This window comes from Dermochelys coriacea, chromosome 5 (genome assembly GCF_009764565.3).
Source record: "Dermochelys coriacea isolate rDerCor1 chromosome 5, rDerCor1.pri.v4, whole genome shotgun sequence".
NCBI classification, from domain to species: Eukaryota; Metazoa; Chordata; order Testudines; family Dermochelyidae; genus Dermochelys; species Dermochelys coriacea.
Genome location: NC_050072.1, coordinates 57,852,625 through 57,875,517, shown reverse-complemented (window position 1 = coordinate 57,875,517; position 22,893 = coordinate 57,852,625). Strand labels below are relative to the sequence as shown.

The 22,893-nt window shown below is 40.1% G+C and overlaps 1 protein-coding gene across 32 annotated transcripts in view; it reads left to right on the top strand.

The window, feature by feature from the left end:
- The window catches only part of MEF2C (myocyte enhancer factor 2C), a 158,667-nt gene that overhangs the window by 6,201 nt on the left and 129,573 nt on the right, over positions 1-22,893 (top strand). For 5 of the 32 annotated variants that reach the window (XM_043514454.1, XM_038401649.2, XM_038401644.2 and 2 more), the window contains exon 1: positions 14,009-14,546. The gene's annotated coding sequence lies outside the window, so the exon portion shown is untranslated. Of the gene's footprint in view, positions 1-7,074; positions 7,156-7,479; positions 7,605-9,967; positions 10,067-12,900; positions 12,990-13,597; positions 14,547-22,893 lie in introns of those variants that run through there. The other 27 variants (XM_043514462.1, XM_038401640.2, XM_043514461.1 and 24 more) reach the window with 18 other exon arrangements.

Here is a 22,893-nt window from a genome sequence, read left to right as displayed (position 1 = left end):
ACTCCTATGTGGATCCTTGAATCTGAACCCCTTCAAATTTCAGATAAGTCAAACTAGAATATCCAGATCCAAATTCAATACAAGTTTTGGCTCGAAGCTGGATCCAAAATTTGAAGAGGCCTATTTTCAAGTTCCAGTTTTGATGCAACCAGATTCTCACAGGACAACTTGTTCCCATGAGATTTCCACTATTTGAGATGGAAAATATTTTCCATGACTATCTGATCTCATGATATTCCCATCACTATGGATCTCATGAGAACAAATTGTGAATTTTTGAACCAAAGAACTGAATCTATTCTTGCCATAGTTTATACAGCAGCACAGTCCAGCTTCAAGTGCAAAAAATTAACCTAAACCCATATCCAAACACAATCTCTTCTTCCTCTCTTTCCTTGTAATCTCAATAAGCACAATCTTTAAAAGGGCCTCCACAGAAGAGTTATAATGAATGACAGCACAGCAGAGGCTTCATGAATGTTTTAACATACGTTAGCATAAGTAGCATGAGCACAACATCTGAAAGATACCTTATAATGAAGTTGAATGTTGTGTTCATAGGGGTTACAGGCTCCTACGAACATATCTAACAGAGTTTTCAACTTTCAGAAACCCTCTATAAAAAGACTAAGGAAATGTCCATACCACCAAAAAAAATTATCATATTCATTATGATTAGTAGTAGTATTGTGGTAGTGCCTGGAGGCTAGATCCACAAAGAGGACTAAGACTCAGCACTGTGGCACATACATTTAGTTGCCACATCACCCAATGGAATCCTAAGCCATGAGTTAGATATCCAGCCTCCCTATACAAAGCATGGGGAGAGCTAAGAGCCTAAGAAAGGGATTCGAAAACCACGCACATTGAGTAGGGAGCCATACAATCTAGCCAATAAGAAATGCTGAGGAGAGGAGTGGGGCCTAAACCTTCAAAGGGAGTTAGATGCTTAAGCCAGGTCAGCCCTTTCTCAAGAGAAAGGGGGATGGCGGTAGTGCTCTTTTCCCCAGTAGTAAGAGTACTCTAACCCCTGGGCTACTGGGTAAAAGGGCAACACCACCACCTCTCCATTGTTTTGTGCAGGGCTTGATCCTATAGGTGTACTCTCAGGCAGCCTCTGAACACCTCTACCAGATTAGGCCCTGCCAACAAGATAGGTAAGGGAATACCTAGTTTGTGAATCCCATTGTGTCTTACGCATGAACTGGGCAATGGGTGTCAGGACTTAAGCGCCTTTGCACATGCACACTGGCAGAATGTCAGGCATCTAGGGGCCCTTTCACACCTGTCCAGTTCCTCTGTACTCTGTGTACACACTCAGTATATACACAAGACACCATACTCCACACCCTGTTTGTAACCTGGTGAGTGTTCACCCTTCTAAAATAGCATTTCATTTACTCCAAATTTGATTCAAGCAAGTGGTGAGCAAATTGCAACAGATGCAAAGGTCAGAGAAACATCCAAAAGTCTAGATGCTTATCTAAAGCGTATCCTAAAGTTTGGTCTGGAAAACTCATGAGAACTGGGTTTCTCACAAAACCTCTGGTATTTCCTTTCTAGCTAGAAATACAGCAGCAGCACCCTTTCTTGTGATATTTGGAATTTTCACTTGTAGCCAAAGCCAGGAAATATAATGGCCTTCAGAAATGGGGGAATAAGTTAACCAAGGTTTTTCTCACCTTAAAATGCGTTCCATTTCTGTTTGAAATTATGTTTGAGCTGTGGCTAAGGTCTATCCAAAACAATCCCCTACATTTCTTGGCCCTCAGAAGTTTCATGGACCTCATTGTCTCCACAGTTGTGGAAGCTCCTCCTATCTGCAGTAGCTGCAGAATGGTTCATTAGGCATTTTCTGGCCACCTCAGGCTACATACTTCCCTAGTGTTTCACCAGAAATGGCGATCAAGTGCTCGGAGTATCAAGGTATTAACAAGGAGACGCTAACAGTTGGTTTTTCACCAAAAAACTCTTGAGTGTGAAGACAGTCAAACCATGGCCAACAATTCCATGTCAGGAAAAGAGAAGAGATGTTTAGCCTGAAAAATAACCAAACCTTCCCAAAAAGAAATGGAGATCAAGGAGAAGGAAAAGAAGGGAGGAGGCTTCTGCCTCCCATATGTAAGGGGACTGCTGCCCTCTCACTAACATTCAGTGGGGATGCTTTGGTTGGCTAGTTCCCAGTACTAAAAGGTGAAGGGTCTATGGGAAACCAGGACCCTGAGACTGATAGTCCCCAGGAACAGCGGGGAGAGGCCAATGCTCCAGGTCAGCCTGAATGACAGGGCAAGCAGGCTAATCAGGGAGTCAGGAGGCCAGGGAGGTCCCATCCTCCATGTGAGCGGGATTTGGCTGGGTCAGACAGAATGGGGCCGAGCTAAGGAGAAAGCAGGGGCCCAAGCTAAGCTGGGGAGCAGAGCTGTGCCAGATCCAGAGGGACCAGAAAAGCAGCCCAGAGAGAGCAGACCCTGTCCTGGGAGCAGAGCTGCACCCCAAAGCCAGAGGCACAGCCCAGAGAGAGCAGACTTGCCCTGGGAGGAGAGCTGCAGCAACCAGAGCCAGAGGAGCCAGAAAAGCAGCCCAGGTCAGTGCTGGGAGCAGAGTCACAGAAGCAGCCTGCAGAGCAGACCTGTCCTGGAAGCAGAGCGGCAGCAACCAGAGCCAGAGGGGCCAAAGAAGCAGCCCAGGGAGCTGGAGGCAGAGCAGCAGCAGTGCAGAGACAGAGTGGTGCAGCTGGGGCTGGAGCAGTCTGGAGCTGGGTGCAGTGAGCAGCTGGGGAGACCGAGGGGGACCCTGCCCTGATATTCCAGAGACGCTGTTTGTGACATTCCCTGCCACAGAGCGGGTTGATGTGTTTCCTTTAACCTTTCCCATTTTTTCTTATTTTTTTTTAAATTAATTGTTGATTAAATAACTTGCATTTGCTTTAACTTGTGTGTAATGGTCAGTGGGTCAGAGAAGTGCCCAATGCAGAGAGAGTACCCTGGAGGGGACACCCTAGCCCCTGTCCTAGGTGACCACAGCAGGGTTGGAGGTCGAGCCCCACAGGAATCCTGGGCCCAGCCTTGTTGGGATTACGAGGACTCTGCCAGGAGAGTGGAAGGGGAGTCCTCAAGGGCAGGGAGGCCACTGAGTAAAGGAAGTGGGAGCGAGGACTCAGATCCTTTCTCTACCCCACTTCTGGGGTAGTGCAGAAGCCATGAAAGTTCCCCACAATAGCGGGACTATTCCCCCGCTTACACATACTGTAGCCAATTGCATGGGCTGCAGGAATCAAATGTGAGGAGTCATATGGATTTGTAGCAGGATGATGTAGAGGGCAAGTTATTTTATATGAGAGTTCCTCCCCCTGTCAGCTGTGCAGCTTACTTCACAGGAGGCTGTTCTGTTGTTTGGTTCTCTTTGAGCCTTCTGCAGCAAACTGAACCTTCTCCTGGAAAGGCCAACCTGCTGTGAAGAAGCCTTGTCCTTCTGAAATTGGCATGATCCAGAAAGCCAGTTATTTTCTGCTGGGTCAAGCCTACAGGTTATGAAAGACACTGAAAAATAAATATGAAAATCATTTATAAGACAGACATTTTGCAAAGAGGCTCTAAGCTATCTTCACACTCCCTGTATTCTGGGGAAGGCAGGAGTCTAGCTAGCCTAGAGCAGACAAACTGCTCTAGTTTTTGCTGTTTTGTATGGGCCATAAAAAGCAGAAATAGCCAGAGCACAGCACACACTGGTCACATGCCCTCTGACCTCTCACCAACTCCCTTGCCAGTATGTTCCTTCCAGTCCCCAACATGACCTTTGCACTGGTGACTCGGAGAAAAAGGCCAGTGCAGAAATGTTATGCCAGATATATGACACCTTCCAATAGAAGTATTTTACATGGACTGTCTCTGAGAGCTTTCCATCCCGTCCATGCCATTCAGGGGTCAGGTCTAGGATGACCAGACAGCAAATGTGAAAAATCGGGACAGGATGAGGGGCAATAGGAGCCTATATAAGAAAAAGACCCAAAAATCGGGACTGTCCCTATAAAATCGGGACAACTGGTCACCCTAGTCAGATCACAACAGAGAACAGGGCTGCCTCCTTTTGTTAGTTAAAAAAACAGAACACAATAGCATGAGTTAAGGGCAGAATGCCAGACTTAGGTCTGAATCTCCTGCCTCTTGTTAATTTATAAGATGAAACAAATTATTTACAGGGAGAACATAATGTATGTAGGTGGGTTGTTGCTGTTTTTTTAATCTATTTATAAAATGCACTACTTATTTGAGAGATTGAAATTGTTTATTACTACACTACATATATTTTGTTAAAACTCTTGTTATTTAATAATAAGCTCATTGTATTTCTGATGTTCACTTAACCAAGTAGATTTTAGCAGTCATGAAACTGACAGACAGATTACAGTGCATCATGGATTTATTCCCTGCCAAATTTTTTGCTTTAAAAAATTGAATTATTTTTGAATTATATGAACACAAAAATAATTAGACTGGTGAATAATTTTTTCACTAATTCAAATGAAAAAAAATCAGCTTTTAAAAAAATATTTTGAAATATATATACTTTGTCCTGAGACATTAGTGACGTGTAAACAAATTGATTTCAAGTTTCTATTCTAGGCCAAGTTTTAACCTGCTTCTTTATCTTTTGCTAAAGAAAATCTATGCAACCTGAAATTTCATGTATTTATACTTACAGAAGCTGTCTGAGTTATGTTTCTGAGACAAAACTAGCAGATGTTTGCTTAAAGATTGTTGTTTAAAGCCTAGGAACTTCAAAACTGTTCATACGTTTCTCCTCCATAGAAAATTAGCATAGAGGCACAGATGTACATTTTTGGAGTCCATAAATCTTAAGGAATTATTTTGTGATTTTAGGTTAAATTTTGCCCTCAGTTACACCCATGCAAACCCAGTGACTTCAATGGTTGCCCTCTTTTTAAAAACAGACATAATAAACATCATAATGGCTGTAAAGGATAATGTGGATATTTAAATATGGTAGGGAGAGAAAGGGTCTGGTACAGGAGATGGGGTCCTGGTGCTGGGAGAGCAGGGTTGGATGATCTTTGATGTAGGTACAGTATTATAAGAGTCTGAACTGCCATTTTAGGGCCTGATCTAAAACCCACTGAAGTCAATGTAAAGACTTCAACTGATTTGAATGGGCTTTCAATCAAGCCCATGAGCCCCACAGAAATCCATGAAGATTTTGTATGGATGGTATGTCAACTCTGCAGCTTTCAGAGATGATAATTCATACAATGGCCCCAATTCAGCAAGGTATTAAAACACATGCCCCCTTGAAGTCAATGGGACTATACACATGCTTAAAATAAGGAAATTAAGTGTCTTCCTGAATTGGGTCCATAGACAAAAATGTTTTCTAACATTACACCTATAAAAGATCAAGAATCAGGTGGAGTTCGCAAATTCTTCCAAGATCACAACAGGTTTAAAAGCTTTCCTGATCTCTGGTTTGTAAACTCCATTAGTGGAACCACCCCTGGGATAGGAAGCTTCAGTATTTGATTCTAATATTTTGTTCTGTTTCACTAAACAACAAATATTGCTTTTTACATTTTACGATGATTTTAGAAAAAAGTCTAGGCTCTTTATCAAAAGAAAACATCTATCTACAAATGTTTTCACATTTCACTGGTTTATTTACAAATACTCTTTGGGTGAAAAAAAGGTTAGAAAATATTAAAAGGGGGACAGCATCAACTTGGAGATCAATTTCAGAATGTTTTCTGCTATAACAATGTAACACCTAAGATTACTATAAATGAAAGACATTAGCAAAAAAAATCCCTTTTTTTTTTCAGTTTGTTCGGTGGCACTTTGTGTATAGACATTTTCATTGTTTTGCCTATAAAGTCAGTTAGTCTATATCTGTTGCAAAGACTCTTGAAAACATCAATATGGGAAAAGCAAGACCCATCTATGGGGGGAGGGGGGAACTTTTGAAAGTCTGGAAAATAAGAGATGCTATAAACAACCCTACCACTGCTCCCTCTCTCTATCTCATAGAGAAACACACTCAATATATCTTTACATATATTTATAAATATGAGCGACATACCCCTGCTACAACAACCCATACAAATTACATTCTTACAACACAGGAACCACACACCTATAGTCAAATTCCCCTTGGCAGAATAAGCCATCTCCCACATTATATCTCAGACACACTAGCTGCACCAAACAACTTTACCAAGCCTCTTCCCCATTAACAATATAGTTTTCTATTACAAATTCACATATTTCCCTCAACCACTCATGACTATCTCCCATTCCATTAAATGTGCTATATAGAGAACTATACCTATTCTTCCTCCCAATGTGGTCTAAGACATGAACACTCACATGCAAACAGATTTCCACTATAAACCTATTTATACTGTACAAATACTAGTTGTAGCCACCAAGGACGGAGAGGCAGACAAAAAAATGTAAAGGGCTTGACAGGTTTAGCACGGGAGCCACATCTCTGTCACGTGGGTTCATGCACAGCTCAGCTCACTAGGTAGTGGAGTCCAGAGCAGAGTTAAGATTGCTGATGGATTTTCAAGACTTTCACAGATGCAACCCTGAGTTAGAATTTCCTGTCATTCGCATCTCTCTCTCTTTCTGTTATTTTAAATCACAACAAAGTTGTAATAAAAGTTTTTTAGCCCAAATAATTGACGCAGCTCTACAATCACCACTGCTGGGGGGGGGGGGGAGGAGGAAGGTGTCTGAGAATATTTCAGTAGCCAGTGAATTTGCCCAGCTGAGTTATAATAAACTCCTGAAACAAGTGACATCTAATGTAAATGCTTGAGAAACTCCTGAAGCAAAAGAAGGGGCGTTATCCCATTTATTCTTCTGAGTTTGCACCTAGCAAACACTGCAAATATAATTCCACGAAGATTCAAGATGCTGCCAAAACAAACAAACAAACCCTCACATCCTTATCAGTCTGAATCCACTACCACAGCCAACCAGACCAAGTATTCTGTTTTTAAAGCATATGTGTGCTTTCAAAACCCCCCAAAGCCTGCTCGTTTGCATGAGCGCTGCAGCTGCTCTGCAAACAGAAAGAGGGATGGATCTCCGCGTCGGGCAGGACTCACCGACTGCAGCAAACCTCTTTGCGCGGTGAGATGTAAGTGGGTAGGTGGGATCCATGTTGGTATGTTTTAATAGCGCGTTTTAAAAATGCACAGCTTATTCCCCCTCCCCATCCACCTTTCCATATGATCCCCGTGGAGGAATAGCAGGGGATTTAGCAGCACTCCCTTGCCAGCAGCCCCTGCTGAGCCTGCTCCAGCCGAGGCGCGGATGGGACTGGGGGAAGCGGTAGCGGAGGATCTGGGAGCGCTGCTGGCTCCGCTATGAGGACAGCAAGGCAGGCAGCCCCCACGTGTTCCTGCTCCTTCCTTCCCGCCCAAGCCCTGTGGGCTGCTGAGTCCAGACGGGCAAACCAGGGGCGCTGGCGGGGGGAGCGGGAGGCGAGGAAGACTGGGCAGTGGTGCCGAGCCTGGCTGAGTGACTGATAACGCAGGGCATAACGCGCACTGTGTGACTCTTGGGCATCCAGACTGTGTCCCGCATGTAAGTGCATTTCTGCTTTATTTTGGGGTTTGGTCCTCCTTAGTGCGCCTCTCCTCTGCCTCCTCTGGGCTTTTCCAGTCGGAGCGGGGCAGGGAAAGAAGTCACGGTTACCGGGCTGCCCCAGAGCAAAGGGATTCGGCAACCCCTCCCCCCTCCCATTTCAGTGCGCACACGAAAAGCCCTTCCCTCCCTCTCACCCTACGCCACGCCACTCTCCCTCCAGTGCGCGCGCGCACCTACGCACTCGGCACCCGTCCCTGCCCCAGTGCGCGCACGCACGTGGCATTCTCACCTCCTTCCTAAAGCACACATGCCTGCAGCCGGGCTCGCCTCTGCGGCGCAGGCGCGCGGGGGCCTCCACATGGTGCACCCACCGCATCGCTCCCCTATTGCGCGCGCGCGCGCGCGCGCGCCCGCCCACGTCAGCGGCTCTCCACAACCTGTCCGTTACACAGCTGATGCTCTTCTGTCTCGCAGCTCAGAGACACACACCGCGTAGGACCTCGTCCCCCGCCCCCGCCCCCCACATCTTCCACCCCAGACGCGTAGGTCACACTCCTTGTACTCCTCCGGCTCCATCGTGCCTTCCACGGGTACGCCCAACACAACAGCAGTCTCTGCCAACGTCCAGGGCACATTAACCCCCCCCCGCACCCCACCCCGTGCTCGGGGCCCATGCACCAGGAATCTGCCTCTCGCCTCCTAATGTGTGTCCATGCACACATACACCCACACACCACCTTCCACGTTCACGGATGTCACTTGCTGCCCTGTCTTCAGTGCGCACGCACATTTGTCCCTCTCTTCCCAATTCATGTCCATGAATGACATCCCCTGTGCACACACAAGACGTATTGCCCGAGGGCACACAAACGGCATTTGCCCCTCTCCTCTCTTTCTCCGAAGCACACACTGTACGCGCACACCCGCTCGTTGCAACTGTGAGTTACAAATCCGAGAGAAGGGAGAGATCTTGGAGCTAAGCCCGATGCCGGGTGTAGTGTCAAAAGCCGCTCCGGACACATTTTGCTACCAGTACCAACACGTAACACGTGTTGGCTGTTCTTTCTCTGACACTACACCGGCTGCAGCCTGAAGCGGGAAGAGAGGAGGGGAAATCAAACGGGTACTGCGCGGCTGTTGCTTTACTGTACTTTTGATTGGTCTGTAATCTGTGCAGTGTCAGTGGATTGAGTGGCCATAAGAATCATCTGCTGGGGTTTGGGCTGTTTGGACTCAAAAGCAGCCCTTGGCTGTGGGCTTGTAGATGTTTGGAAAGGCTGGCCAGAGTCCAAACTTCCTGAGAGGCTCAGAAGTATCCCCCCTTTCTCCCCCCACCCCTTATTGACCCTCTTTGGAATCTAGCCCACCCCAAGTATAAAGAGTTTAAAGAAAGGGACCCACTGTAGGTGGGAGGTGAAACCAGGTGTACTGTGCCTGTGAGGGAGATTTTGCAGGACCAATCCTGTGTAAATCTGAGTGTTTTGTGAATGACCTCAAGAGATACACTAACTTCCTGGTTATGAACAATAATAAGCTTCTCCTAAAACTCAAACACTGTCTTGTGCAGTAATTCTCAAGCCATTTCAAATATGCAAATAAAAATGAAACTTTTTTTTAAAGTAGGCAAGATATTATCAGGAAACTATCAGATAAGAAATGGTCCAAATGATATTCAAATAGTCTACAGCTATAAACCTGGCCATTTACTTGATTACTTTGCTGGGTGGCACATTATAGTTTGGGTGAAGACACCATTTTCACAAGCAGCTAGTGTACAGAAGGCCGGACAGACAATACAAGAAGAAAAGTGTTCTGATTACAGGCAGTTTTGCAATCTAAAAGGTAGGCCTTTATGGAACCTTCCTCAGATAGTTGTTGTGTAAAAAACAATAGTTCTTAAAAGAAGAAAATAAATTGATGAATACAAAATTTGCCATAAAATTCCAGTATCTGACACAATAATTTTAATTGTTACATCTGTACAGTATTCATTAAGCAGTGAGTGAACTGTTTAAAAAAAACCAGTTAATGCAACCATAAATGTATTATTTTATATAATACCTACTTGGAAAATTATTACAATCTGAGATCAATAGTTTTATTACAATTCACAATTGTATTGATATTTCAGTATCCCCAAAGTAGGATTCAGATGGATTTTACTGCAGTTGTTTAATACATAAAGGTATTTGATCATATATAGTTAAAAGTGATATGATCGTGAGATGTAAGTTCAGAACAATAAAGCCTCAGTTTTTTTCAGAAGCTGTTTCTTTCATACATTTCTTTAAATGTATTTGCATCACTACCACAGACCTACATTTACTAATATGCTACTTTTGTGCTTTTAAATATCTAAGGTGCCGAATAAGAATTGTAAACTGTGAAGTAACTACTATGGAACAGATTAAGTAAAGCATTGGAGGCGGATGATTTTGACAATAAAGAGGGTGTATGTGGTGAGTGTTTAATATTTATAGTATTTAATATTATTAAGTAGTATTTATAATTTCAAATTTTAGGCTCAGAGCAAAGCCTTAACAGCAAACTCTGCTGTATTGTGTACTTACAGGTATACCATTGACAAAGGCTTTCTGTAATCATTGCTTGCTATGCATTATCCCATTTTAGTAATGGCATATCATTTTATTTAAAGTTCATGTCTCAGCTATGCCTTGTGAATGTCTTTTATAATTAATTCATTTGACAAGAAATTATATACATTCCAGTTCTTTTCTATGGTTTATAAAATATTTAAATTCTGCTCCTGGAATTCATATCCTATTATCTTTGAGATTTTCCGAATGTATACATTATGTTCAATTATAAAGGCATATGGATTGAAGGAATATTCTGAATGACTGTAGAACAAATACAGTACTGTTGAATAATCTTGTGGGGTAGATTAATCTATAGCCTTGATTCCTCTCAGGGTGGGTTGCTGTGGCAACCGCCCCAGCTCACTTTAAAATAATTTTTTAAAGCTCACTTCAAAAGCTACACCCAGCATGGGCCAAGTTAAAAAGCAGACAGACATAGGAAGAAGTGCTTTAGTACACTGCTGTTATGAGATAGAGAGGTGGTTATAAGAACAAGGGGTGGAGTGGGGTGTGGCAGAACTCTGCACAGAAAATAGAAACTATACCACCCCAGGGTTAGGATGCAAAGTCTGTGGATCATTTTGCCCTAATCTCAGTCTTCTTCTGTTAAAATGTCACTTAATGATGTAAATTGGTAGCCTCATTTCTTTTAAGAAAATTAAAAATGGACTTTACTAAGATCCTTTATAGGGGTGCTCACTAAGATAACCATGAGATAATCACACTCTAAGAAAAAGAGACACTTGGCTATATCTCATTCTGATAAGGCTTTGAGGATCTGAACTTCTAATGATCCCACCTCATGTTATGCTTTAGTGTTTAATTCAGATATGGCAGGTGGTGCGTTGGAAAAAGGTGCAACATTGTTCATAGTAAAGGTTGTCAACAGGCCTATGAATGACCAATTTACAACAGGAACCATAACTTAGATTAGACCATTTTGGAAGAAATCCAGTGGGGATTCTCCCCAAAAATATTTGCTATTTATGATGCATGTTTTTAAAACTTGGTGCAGATAACAAAGCAAAGTATTTTTGTTGTTTAAAATTATTCCAGATTCTAAAATTAACCCAGGTAGAAAGCTTCTGCACATATTTAAAAAGATATTGCATATTTGTGCACTAATACATGCTTTATTGAATCCTGGGATTGATGAGGAAGCATGCCCTCTACTGTAGATCTGTCCATCTATCTATTTTTCCACTTAATGTTTGAACTCTGTTTTAAGATGGAGGTGTCCTCTACATTGTTTTGATGAATTGTGCTCTGACAAAAACTTGGCACAGTTTACAGATACTCTAATATATGAAGGTCACAACTATTTAAAGATTAGGCCCTCAGAGCCTAAAAATGTGGAAGGCATAGTAGACATATTAAGCAGCTGTACATATTACTTTGTTGTGGTAATTGCTATCTGATTTCTTGATGTTGAATTGAAGTACCATCCAAGTTTTACCCTGCCAACTGAATGGTCTGCTCGAGCAACTAGACAAAAGCCTGAAAGATGCATTTAGCTTGCACAAAATGCAGCAGAGTACAGCCATTTTCATCTACAGCACAAAGATGTGAGCCTGGAAATTAGATGTCCCAAAGCATTTTTTTAAACTAAGAAAATATTAATGTTATTGCTGTTGGAAAGACTGGTGCTATACTGACGCCTGGGAGAATGAAACTCTAGCTACAGAATAGGCACAGCAGGGATAGGATCAGCGTGCCTCACACCAAACCTGGTGAGACCACTAAGGCTGAAAGAGTAGTTCAGACTTCATGTTCTCCCAGGTTTTGGCCCCTCTGCTGAAACTGCTAACGTGTGCCAACTACTGTCATTTATTATGTGTCTGTACGGTGCCTACCTGGCTGAGGCCTCGAGATGCTACTGCAATATAAATATTTATGTTTATTATTAATTATGAGTATTGTTGTTGTTGTGTTTTATGGGATGTGGATATCTGTCCAGTAAGAATTGGCCACCCACTATTATCAAATCTGATCATGATGGAGAAGAGGGTTATGGGACTTGTAGTGAGTTAAGGCACCACCTAAGTATCAAAACTGAGAACAGTCATGGGCAATATTTTATAACTCCATCAGTTTCATTCAGATCTGGTCATGCTTTGAGCATTCCTGCTTTAGAATATACAGTAAAGTAAGTAGACATTTATTAATTCCCTAAACTGAAATTTTGGAAGTCAGTCAGTGGCGCAATGGGATATTTACATGCAAAAAATGTGTAGGATTAGGCCCTTGAAATAAAAATAAAGTAAACCAAAATAAATCTCACTGTTGTTTTATTCACTGCTTTGATTTTATATATATTCTTCAGGTTTCATTTACTCCTGTCTGTTATGGCTTATACCTTTATAAAGTCTCCTGTTGCTCTCAATGCATTATAAAAGCTGGCTATCTACATAAAAGTTAAAACAAGAATCAGCAAAATAGCTTTACTCACAAATTTTTAAATATGCTTAATTTTGTCTTTAATTTGTATACAGAAGAGTCCTTTCAGTACGGGTTGTAAAGGTAAATGAGCATATGAAGAAGGTTCTGTCCTATTATATAGTGTGTTGGAAATACTACATTTCTGTGGAAAAGTCTGCAGAAAGACCATCTCATGCAGTAGGGTCTGATTTGGACATGTGCAATGAGGCAAACAGTACTTTATCTAACCAGCAACCCTGTTTACTGAGGGAGTATGTTTATTTGCATTCCCCCAAACGTTAGCATCACGATCGTTTCTCTCCTAGCCCCGTGTCTGCTTCCTGTACAGCTGAAGCAGCCCAGGGTAAGTGAAGTCACCAGCAATTGGATACGGAAGTCTAATGCTTTTGGGAAGTTGGGTTGGTTTACAGACCGAAGGCTCCGAAGAAAGAGGCCAATAAAGGTGCAGGGAGACTGGGTAGGAAATGTCATGCGGGCTAAAAATACACACGCCTGCTGCACAGATATGTTTGGATATGTTTCGAAACTGATTAAAAAGTTGCTGGCCTGACAGCCCTCAGTTGCTGGGCTGATGATGATAGTGGATCTTCTCTGCCGCTTGCACAGACTTTGCATTTCAGCGCCCCTTTCAGTTTACTCTCCTTTAATAATTGCCGGCATACTCTGTTTCAGCTGGGTACCTATCTCCGCTTTCTTGTACATAGACAGTGGAATGTATCGATGCCCAGATCTTTTCCTCTCGAACACATATGGGGATGATCACGGGCATATTAGGGTAGCAGCATTTAAAATATATTTGTAAACCCCTTTCCCCTGTAACTCCTCGCATTCAGGCAGCGATTGTTTTGTGTAAGTGCTGCCACTGAAGGACATTGGGCGCCCTTTATTAGCCGCAATTCCAGCGTGCGCAGCATTTGCCGTGGCTGTTTCTGAGCTGGCCCAGAGTGTCTCTCTCCCAGAGCCTGCAGTGGTCTTGTGTCCTATTGCTGCTGTACCTCACCAGAAAGGGGGGAAAGATGCACCAGCTCGCCGTGTTTTCTTAATTTTGTATTATAAAGGATTGTCATTAGGTTTGCCTGTGGCATATGCCATTACCCCCACCGCAAAACTAAAATTAGCAAAATGTCAGGAATGGAGAGATTGATTCACCCAAGATGCAATTATCATTTAAAAAGTGCTTGATTGAGGTGCTGATGTTCGGTGATTTATTCTGCATACCATATACATAATTAAAGTAGTGTAGTGGAGTAATTTATCAATCTAGTTTAGACTAGAGGGGCAAGGAAAGGAGCTGCTGCTGCTCTATGTTTGTTTTATTAAAACGCTTTCGGGATCTGATCCCGCCCTCTTTTTGCAAGAGTGAAACTGATTATTTCTCCAGCTTGGGAGGAGAGAGTCATTCGTTTGGGATTGTGGGAGAGAGAGCGAGAGAGAGAGACAGAGAGAAGGGAGGAAGGGGGAGAAACGCAGAAAAGGACACCTCATCAAGCGTGTAGTTTTGAATCCCTTCCTTGCCTCTTCCTTCCCCCCTCCGCGATGTTACAAAGGCTGTGAGCTGCTCTCTTTTTCCCATTCGCCTTCTGTCACTTCCTTCCTGGACGCCTTCAGGACGAGTCCGGTTACTTTTAATCCAGCCAGCAGCGCAGCTACTTTCTCCTCCTCCACGCTGTGCACTCACACACACACACATACACACACACACATCCCAGACATCTTCTGGCTGCTATTGGATTGACTTTAAGGCTTGTGTGTGGTTCAAGGAGGCTGCATGTTGAACCAGGTGGTGAACACTTAAAAGGCTGGAAGAAGTAAAGGGGTTTTTTTTTTGTTTTTTTTTATTTTTTTTCCTAAGAAAGGGAAATATCTCAAGGACTAGTCTGCTCATCTAAATGTTTGCAATGTAAGTACATATGAAATTCAGAATGGAAATAAAATAGAGTGGGGATTGTATATGAGCCCCATATACATATCCTCTTGCATTTTTAAGAATGTATGTGTACTGGGATTGAGGTTAGCTGTATACTTTTAAATAGATGATTCCACTATCGATTGCCTTAAAGTAACTTTTTAGTCAAGCAACTTAGTTAAATCACCAGCTATTCAAATTACTCATCCCCATCAGTCTCTTGAGTGTTTAAAGTTTCATGAAGTTAGTTCGCGTTAGTGTGCTTGATATCATGAAGTGTGTGCAGTTTGGTTTTAATATTTCATCAAATGCTATGACCTTGTAGTACTTGCCCCCTGATTTATCAAACAGTTCCCTGAAGAAAGTCTGGCATGGGAGCAAAACACTCTTAAACGTCATATGCCACTGCTCTTTTCAATTCTTGCGTTCAGTTTTAGATAAAGCATTCCTGTAAGTGCATACCTTTTTTGCATCTCCTTTTTTCACTCTTAAGTTTGAGATGCAGAGGCAGCTTGCATTATGGCATTTGGTATTTACTTCTGTTAGAATGCAAGTTCTGGTATTCGCATAATACTTGAATTAATCTTTATATTAACAATGAGTAAGGTTAGATCTCCTTTACAAAACTAGCTATTTTTTACTTCTGATTAAAGTTACGTAAGGTCTAAGATAAAGTTTGGTGTAAAGGGGGAATTTAGAGAGACTGTTGGTGCATTATGGAACTGGAATACTTATATTTTCTAGATAATTTAGTATGGTGTTCTGTCATCTTGGAAAACCGAACAAGAATAAAACTATATTACTAATTCTTTTACTCCAAAAGTACATGAAAAGGGTAAATAGCACAGGGCAAAACTTTATATCTGAATAATTTCTGTCACTTCAGGGCCCTGTGGTTATATGTTTTTAAATAAAGTTTTTATTCTCATTGGTTGTATGTGGTGGTTATGATTAGTAAATACCTGTCTTTTAAAATAAAATATCTTAATATGTACCTTAATATTAAGATGTAAGAATTAAGCAGAGAAAGGCACTTTGCCAATATTTTACTGGAGGTCTGTAGAGAATTGCCTAGTCACAAAATGCATTTTCCTACTACATATCCAATGATAAATTTAATGGCAATTGACTTAAATTATATTCTGATTTCATAGATTTATTTTAAAAGGGGTAAAGGTGGCCAGCAGGCCAATTATGTTAGACAAAAAAATGTGACTAGCTTTCTTTTTATTGACACTTTGCAGGGGTATTGTGGTTGCAGAGGAAAGATGTTTATATGGAGTATAATAACTCTAATCCCTAGAGGCTTGGCAGGGCATGGAAATATAACCACCTGTGAACCAGTTTGAACCTCTGTATTACCGGCTGATTTCAGTTTCAAACACTCATGCAATTGGCCACTTTGGAAATATGTCATTTTCTAAATTATTATTGTTAGACGATGCTTAGAACATTGTGCTGAGGCAAAAATCAACCAACCAACCAGAAATCCCACAGTGTTTCTTATTTTAACCATTTTATTTAAATAAATATAGAACTATGATATAATATATGTATTTTCCTCTGTGTTTTGGTGATACGTAATGCATATTGGGTCAAATACTAACTCTTGTTGAAGACACTGGAAGACTTGACTAAGTAAGAACTTCAGGTTTGGGCCCTAAATCCAGAGTGTCTGTATTCCTGCAGTGCAGGTCATTTGGTTTTAAAAATCTGACATGCATTTTTTACCGTTTATCTTATTGACAATATCTGAAGGATAAATCTAGGGCCTGATCATGCAAACCTACATTCATGCAAGTAGTCCTTAAACAAGTCCTATTGATGATGGTAGGACTACCTGTATAAAGATAGACAATTCATGTGAGTAGCAGTTTTCAGGAACAGGCCCACAGAGAGAAGATACTAAATCAGATATCTGTCTGGTAGTTGTCATAAGATGAGTAGAGTCCCATGTTAAATTTCCTTATGAAAGAGTACAGTCGTAACCTACTATCCCATGTTCTCAGAGTTTTTCTCTTAAGCCTGTCTGACGAAGAAAAAGTCAGTTTAAGTTTAAACATGCCTTTCAGTGTTGATGCTACAATAAATGATGAACAGTATGTGAGATTAAAATCTTTCCAAATGATGTGTCTGGATTGCCAATTTAGGAGTACCTTACAGTGATCAGACAAGCACTTTTAACTTTTTAAGCTTCGTCCAATTTCATGGTAGTCTGAAGATTCTTCTTAAAACTTTTTTTTAGTGCATATATAATTTTTCTTGATAAAGTCCTTTTATTTGTGTGTATGTAAATTATGCACAGAAAAGAGCGAGGGAGAGAGAGAGATGATCACGTAAACAGTTTTATCTTGTGAATTTCAAACATTTTAGTGCCTTGTGGACAAACAGAAATTAACCTTTCCAGACTTTTTCCAGAAGTTCATCTTTAGAAGTGTTTGATTGTGAATGTTTTTAACTTCTTTGTATACCTCTGTAATAGGAAGGAATAATTGAATAACTATGTAGAAACTTAACAGTTGCGTAGAAGTTTCAAAAATTTTTTTTGCCATTTTAAGGTTTTCTTTCTTTTACTCTTTTTTGTAACAGGTTAATTTTTCAGCTGATCAGTAAAGTAGTACAGTGCATCCATAAGAGTATTTCTGTATCTTGTTGAGCAAAAAGTCATTCCCTGATCTTGAATGCATAAAATAATGTTTTATGATTCTCAACTACCTTTTCACCTGTTGGACCAAGCTTCTAAATTACACATTAATTTACCAAAAATTCAAAAAAGATGGTTTGGTGTTGTTTTAAGTACACTGATTGTGGAAATAACATAAATAAGATACTCTATAATAAAATAAAAGTTTTATTGTATTCATTGATGCAACATTTTGGAGTATAATTTGTGTAATGCACTTCGGGCTTCTTAAATCCCACAGTATAATATAAACACATTTTTCTACATCTACATTTTAGTCTATTTGGTGATTTAGAGACAAACCTCTAAAATTAAAACCAGGTTTATTTGTAATTTGAGGTAGAAAACATTAGCACTAAGATTAACGATATCGGTTAGTCTATGAAAGGGTTAACAATATACCTTTGCACCTTATTTAAAAAATAAAACATATATAGAAGAACTCTGGTCAGCATCCATGATTTAACTTGTAAGTGAAAAATTGAAATATTTTAAATACTCTTTTTTTTCATTTTATAAATATAGTAATTGCCTGGCTGCTCTGAAAGGATTTAAGCTAATCTTCTGAGAGCTGATGGTCAATATGTTGCATGTGGACAGGTGATTAAAAGCTAGTGTCTTCAGTACTGTACCTTAATCTCACAGTCGCATTGACTGCAGTGCAGTAGAGCTTGGTTGTTCACTGGGATCTGTCATCTTTAGGAAATCAGACCAGCATATAGAGGCGATTCACAAAACCAACAGTGACAACAAAGTCTTATGTGCCTTACAAAAGAAGGATTAGGCAGTTCTCATGTCATTTTGATCGGACAGAGATAAAAGCTGATTGCTGCAGCATGGCAAGGCACACGTCAATTTCAATTGATTACTATATAAGGATACTATAACCCTGTTGCTTAGTCATTGTTAAATACAATTGAAAGCAGGGAAAATTCAATTTTGAAATGATTGGTTTTATATGATGTGATAAAAAATTATCCACATGGAGCATTGTTGCACGTTTTTCAAAAAATCACTGTTTATTCAACACTTGTTGAAAATAGACTTAACATTTAGAGTATGTGAGTTTTTGGAGGCTTTTTTTTTTTTTAATGGTTAGGTGACACATCCTTCAACCGTAATTAGTTCATCCTTGAAACTGCCTGACTATACTAAATTCATAGCACTTATCCTACTAGGAACATATGCAGATAGCATCTGCATTTTACAATTTAGCAAAAGTGTGGCACTAAGCATCAAGTAAATTATCTTAGTTCCAGGTCTATTCCATTATATTTTAAAATATAATATTCAGCTGTACTTTGTGTTACATCTGTAGACATCACGGTATGTTTTTTAAAAAAAATTAGCAAATCAAATGTGGGCCTTTTTTCTTTCACTACAATCTAATGTGGCAATATAATATAAAGTGTTGGCTGTTTTTGCAGGGAATAAGGTTATGACATATATACTATACCAACATTTGGAAGTATCAGACTTTCATAGATGAGTTCTGGTAATGTCTTACCTTTTTTGAAACTGAACTTCTTTTTTTACCCAACTGATGCCTCCTAGTGTTTCACATAATAAAACACTAATGAGTCACCCATAAATGTAAACATTGCTTTTTCATTGCCTACATCTGATGTGATACATAAAATTAACATTTATGTGTTCACTTTTGTGTGATATTAAAATCAGACAGGAAATTCCTGTAAATGAAATGTTTCATCTCAATGGATACTATGCACACATTTACAGTTTTTCTTTAACATTGTTTAACTGTATTTTGAAAAGTTTGTATCCCAGATAGAGAGCATTTTCTGTCTCTTTTACTTCCCATGTACATTATATGAACTTTTGAAAGTATTATAGGGCTCAAATGGGGTTTAAAAAAGATGCTGATAGTTTAGCATTTCCATTTTTAAGGCCTTGAAAATATCGCTGCAGAAGAGTTTGAAATATCCTGGAGTGCCTCACAGCCAAATAAAATTAAAAAAGAGAAAGAATGTTGCGAGACATGCCGTCTTACTTCAAACCCTAAAGCAGCATAAAATAATTAAGTTTTGTCACATTCTGTAATTATTCCTGTGTATTTTATACCTGAATAAGTAAGAGAACAGTATTAATCTAATTTTTAAAGGTTTGGAGCATCCACAGCACTCTGACTTCAATGAAAGCTGCAGGTGACCAGCACCTTTGAAAATCAAGTCTTTTATATAGAGATGAATAGAGTACGTAGTGATGAAAACTGAAATACAGATTTAGATTTCCACAAGTTTGGCTATAACATGACTCATCAATACTTGAACAAAAATATGATTTTATTAGGTTAATACCATCTGACAGTGGAGGATTTTTTTTGGAGGGGAGAGGGGTCTTATGTTCGAAAAAGTTGTATAGCACCAAGGTTTTTGTGGCTCCAACAAACTACTGTGATGAAGTATAACTTACTGGACTCCATTTGAACTGTCAGGTGCAATTTTATAAGGATGAAGAAGAAAATAGGATTTGTAGCAGGTCTGCAAATTTGTCACAAGATTTTCAGTAAGGTATGAGAATAGCATAACTGTGACATCAGAAATATAACCTGTTGTTCTAACACTTTGAGGAAAAACACTGGATTTCATAAATATTTGGCTTACCATGTAAGTTACAAATAGATATAAAGAGAGTGAGACTCCTTACACTTTCACAAATCTGAACTTTCCCAATTAAAAAACCTCATAAAAGTTAATGTCTTTTTCACGATGCATATATAACATGTGTGGGTGTATATTTACATATAAATATATATTTTCAAATATTAAATAGTTATGGTCATATCCATGTATGCAACTCCCACTGAAATAAATAGGAGTTTGGCTTTAGGTCAAGTGCAACATTTGGTCTTGATTTAGTTGGGGACTGGTCCTGGTCTGAGCAGGGGGTTGGACTAGATGACCTCCTGAGGTTCTTTCCAACCCTGATATTCTAGGATTCTATGATTCTTTAGGTTGTATTCTGCCTCATTCACATATCTGTCGGATTTATGAATAATTTAAACTAGGGCTCAACAGTATTGGGATCTGCCATTTATTTAAGCTACTTGTAATCGGACAGTATCCTGGATCTTTAAACTTGTTTGAATCTTGGAAACACTTTAAAGTATGAAAGAGGGTTCATCCTTCAACCAGGAAAACAAATTGCAAGAAGGGATGTAAGTCTCCCACAAGAACTACTGTAGTTACATTGCTTCTTCCCTTGAAAAGAGAAAGTAAATTTGAAAGATTGAAGTGGAGAGGAGCACGGAGAGGAATTTTTTAGGGCAGCTCAAGTGTGGGGAGGGTATGTCTAGGAGTATTAGGCTGAAATTAAGCTAAACTGAGTGTCAGTAAACATTTCCTTACAGTGACACATATTTAGGTTGTGGAATAATGTCCTCAGGGAAATGGTAGAAGCCCTATCATCTGAGTTATTTAAAACTGGATTGGATGTAGTACTTGAGAATTTTTGAGACTCTGCTGTAGTGAACAGTCCTGAATGGCAATGGGGTAGACTAGATGACCCAATGGGCTAGATCCTTGACACTTTGTGCCGTTGCAGTATCATACAGGGGACTTAAAGCTGTGCTAGGGCTCAGCATGTTGGCTATGGGGGCATAGCAGGGTTGGGGCTAGAGAAGGAAGAGATTCAGAGATCTTGACCAGTGAGCTCCTTGGGAGCTCAGGTTGAGGCAGCACTGAGGAAGCCCCCAGGATCAGGGGTGTTATTGTCTTGGTGACATAAAGTCCCCCAATCCCCCGTGCTCCTTGTTTCCTCATGCATCTCGAGTTGCTTGAGTGAAACTGGAGCCCTAGCCTATCAGGTCTTTTCTGATTCTAATTTCTTTGATTGTATGATTTAGAAGGCAAAGTTAACTATAGGCATGATTATTAAAATATATGCTGTTCCTGGAACCCAGCCATATTTATCATGTATCTCTAATGTCTTGTTCCAGAGATGTACAGTTAGAGATCAAATTAGAGATAACACTATTTGTGTTGTTTCCATAAATATAGGAAAGATATCTGTTATTTGTGGAACCAATACATAGTATTTGCAGTATTTGCTTTTAAACAGTCAACCAATACCAGTTAACAAAATCTGTATAAAGGACATGGCAGAGGACTGTGAAAATTGCTTGGAAAACAAATCTACAAAGTAAACTTAATGCAGCATGTTGTCCATTGGAAACATTACTTTATAATGACAGAAAAATGCAAATACTAAGGAAGCTTTATTGATTTTAATTCATAATAAATGATATTATTCTTAATAACAAATGAATAGCTATTGGCTATATGTAAAATAATAGTGCATTAGTCTAACCTAAATAACATTAAAACATTTCAAAGATCAGCACAAAAATTAAAATGGTCCAGATTGTCTATAGCGTAAAAAACCACAGAAGGGCACTTTTTACTGGGGAGTCTGTAAAAAAGTGAATAAAGCTTGGGTATGTTCCAAAAGGGTAGAGGGGAACAATGTGTCTGGTTCACACCTTCACAGGCCTGCCACAGCTCCATCCCCATCTCTTGCATGTCACATCCATGTAAGGGTGAAATATGTGGAGTGGGGTGGATTCCCATGAAGATCTTAAGGGTGTGACATGATCTGGATCAATGTGTGGGACAGTATTCAAATGCACCATAGTGGGCACAGTTGCCAACTTTAACACGGTAAATAAGCACCCTGACTTTCACAATAAGCCAAAAATCAAGCTAATCCCATTTCAAAACAAGGCCAAAACAAGCCAATCCCTAAGAACCCCAACACTCTATGTGACTAGATCCCCCTGGGACTGGATCTGGGAATGTACTGGGTCTGCTGTGCACCCTGACTCTCTCCCCCCTTGCCCGTGCTTGCCCCTTCCCGTATTTGCAAGGAGCCAATAAAAAAAAAGAAGCAACAACCTACAAGCCAAAAACTAGCCAACAAGCAACTCACAAGCCAATTAAGCCAATAACAAACCCAATTTCTGCATTTTTTTGCGGGTTTGGCATGTCTGATAGTGGATCACAGCCTTTAGTCCTTATATAAAGTCTTATCCTTCAGTCCTTACCAGAACAAAATTTCCATTGATGTCCACAGGATTTGGCCTGCTATGAACAGTCAATAATCATGTAGAATAAATTGGGCAACAGTTTCAACAGTATCTTTAACCACAATAATTTAAAAGTGTTTTCATCAATATGAGGAACTGATCTTTGAAGCCGATTTTGTTGAGATCCTGCATTACCTACAGACTGTTCTGGGAGAGTGGTCTGATTTTCTTTTTTTATCTTGTTCTTATGTATAAGATGCAGATGAAGAATTGATATAAATTATGCACGTGGGTTTGACTAAAAAATAGGATTATTGCCCCTCCACAACACATGAAACAAGTGTTAAATTGCACATGTACCCAAACTTCTATACAACATATTTGATATGTTGGAATACTGGGCTGGAGAATACATCCTTGCAACAGCATACAAGATATATAGCCTCATCTAAAATATACATGCATAAATGCCAGAGATCAGAAATATAACTCTTACTGTTAATGAGGTACTACAGAGTGGTAGATTCATTTAAAGCTAAATAGAGTGAATCAATATATTATTAAATTACTTAAGAGTAAACATTTTAAACTTTCTATAACCTGGGGCTGTTGGA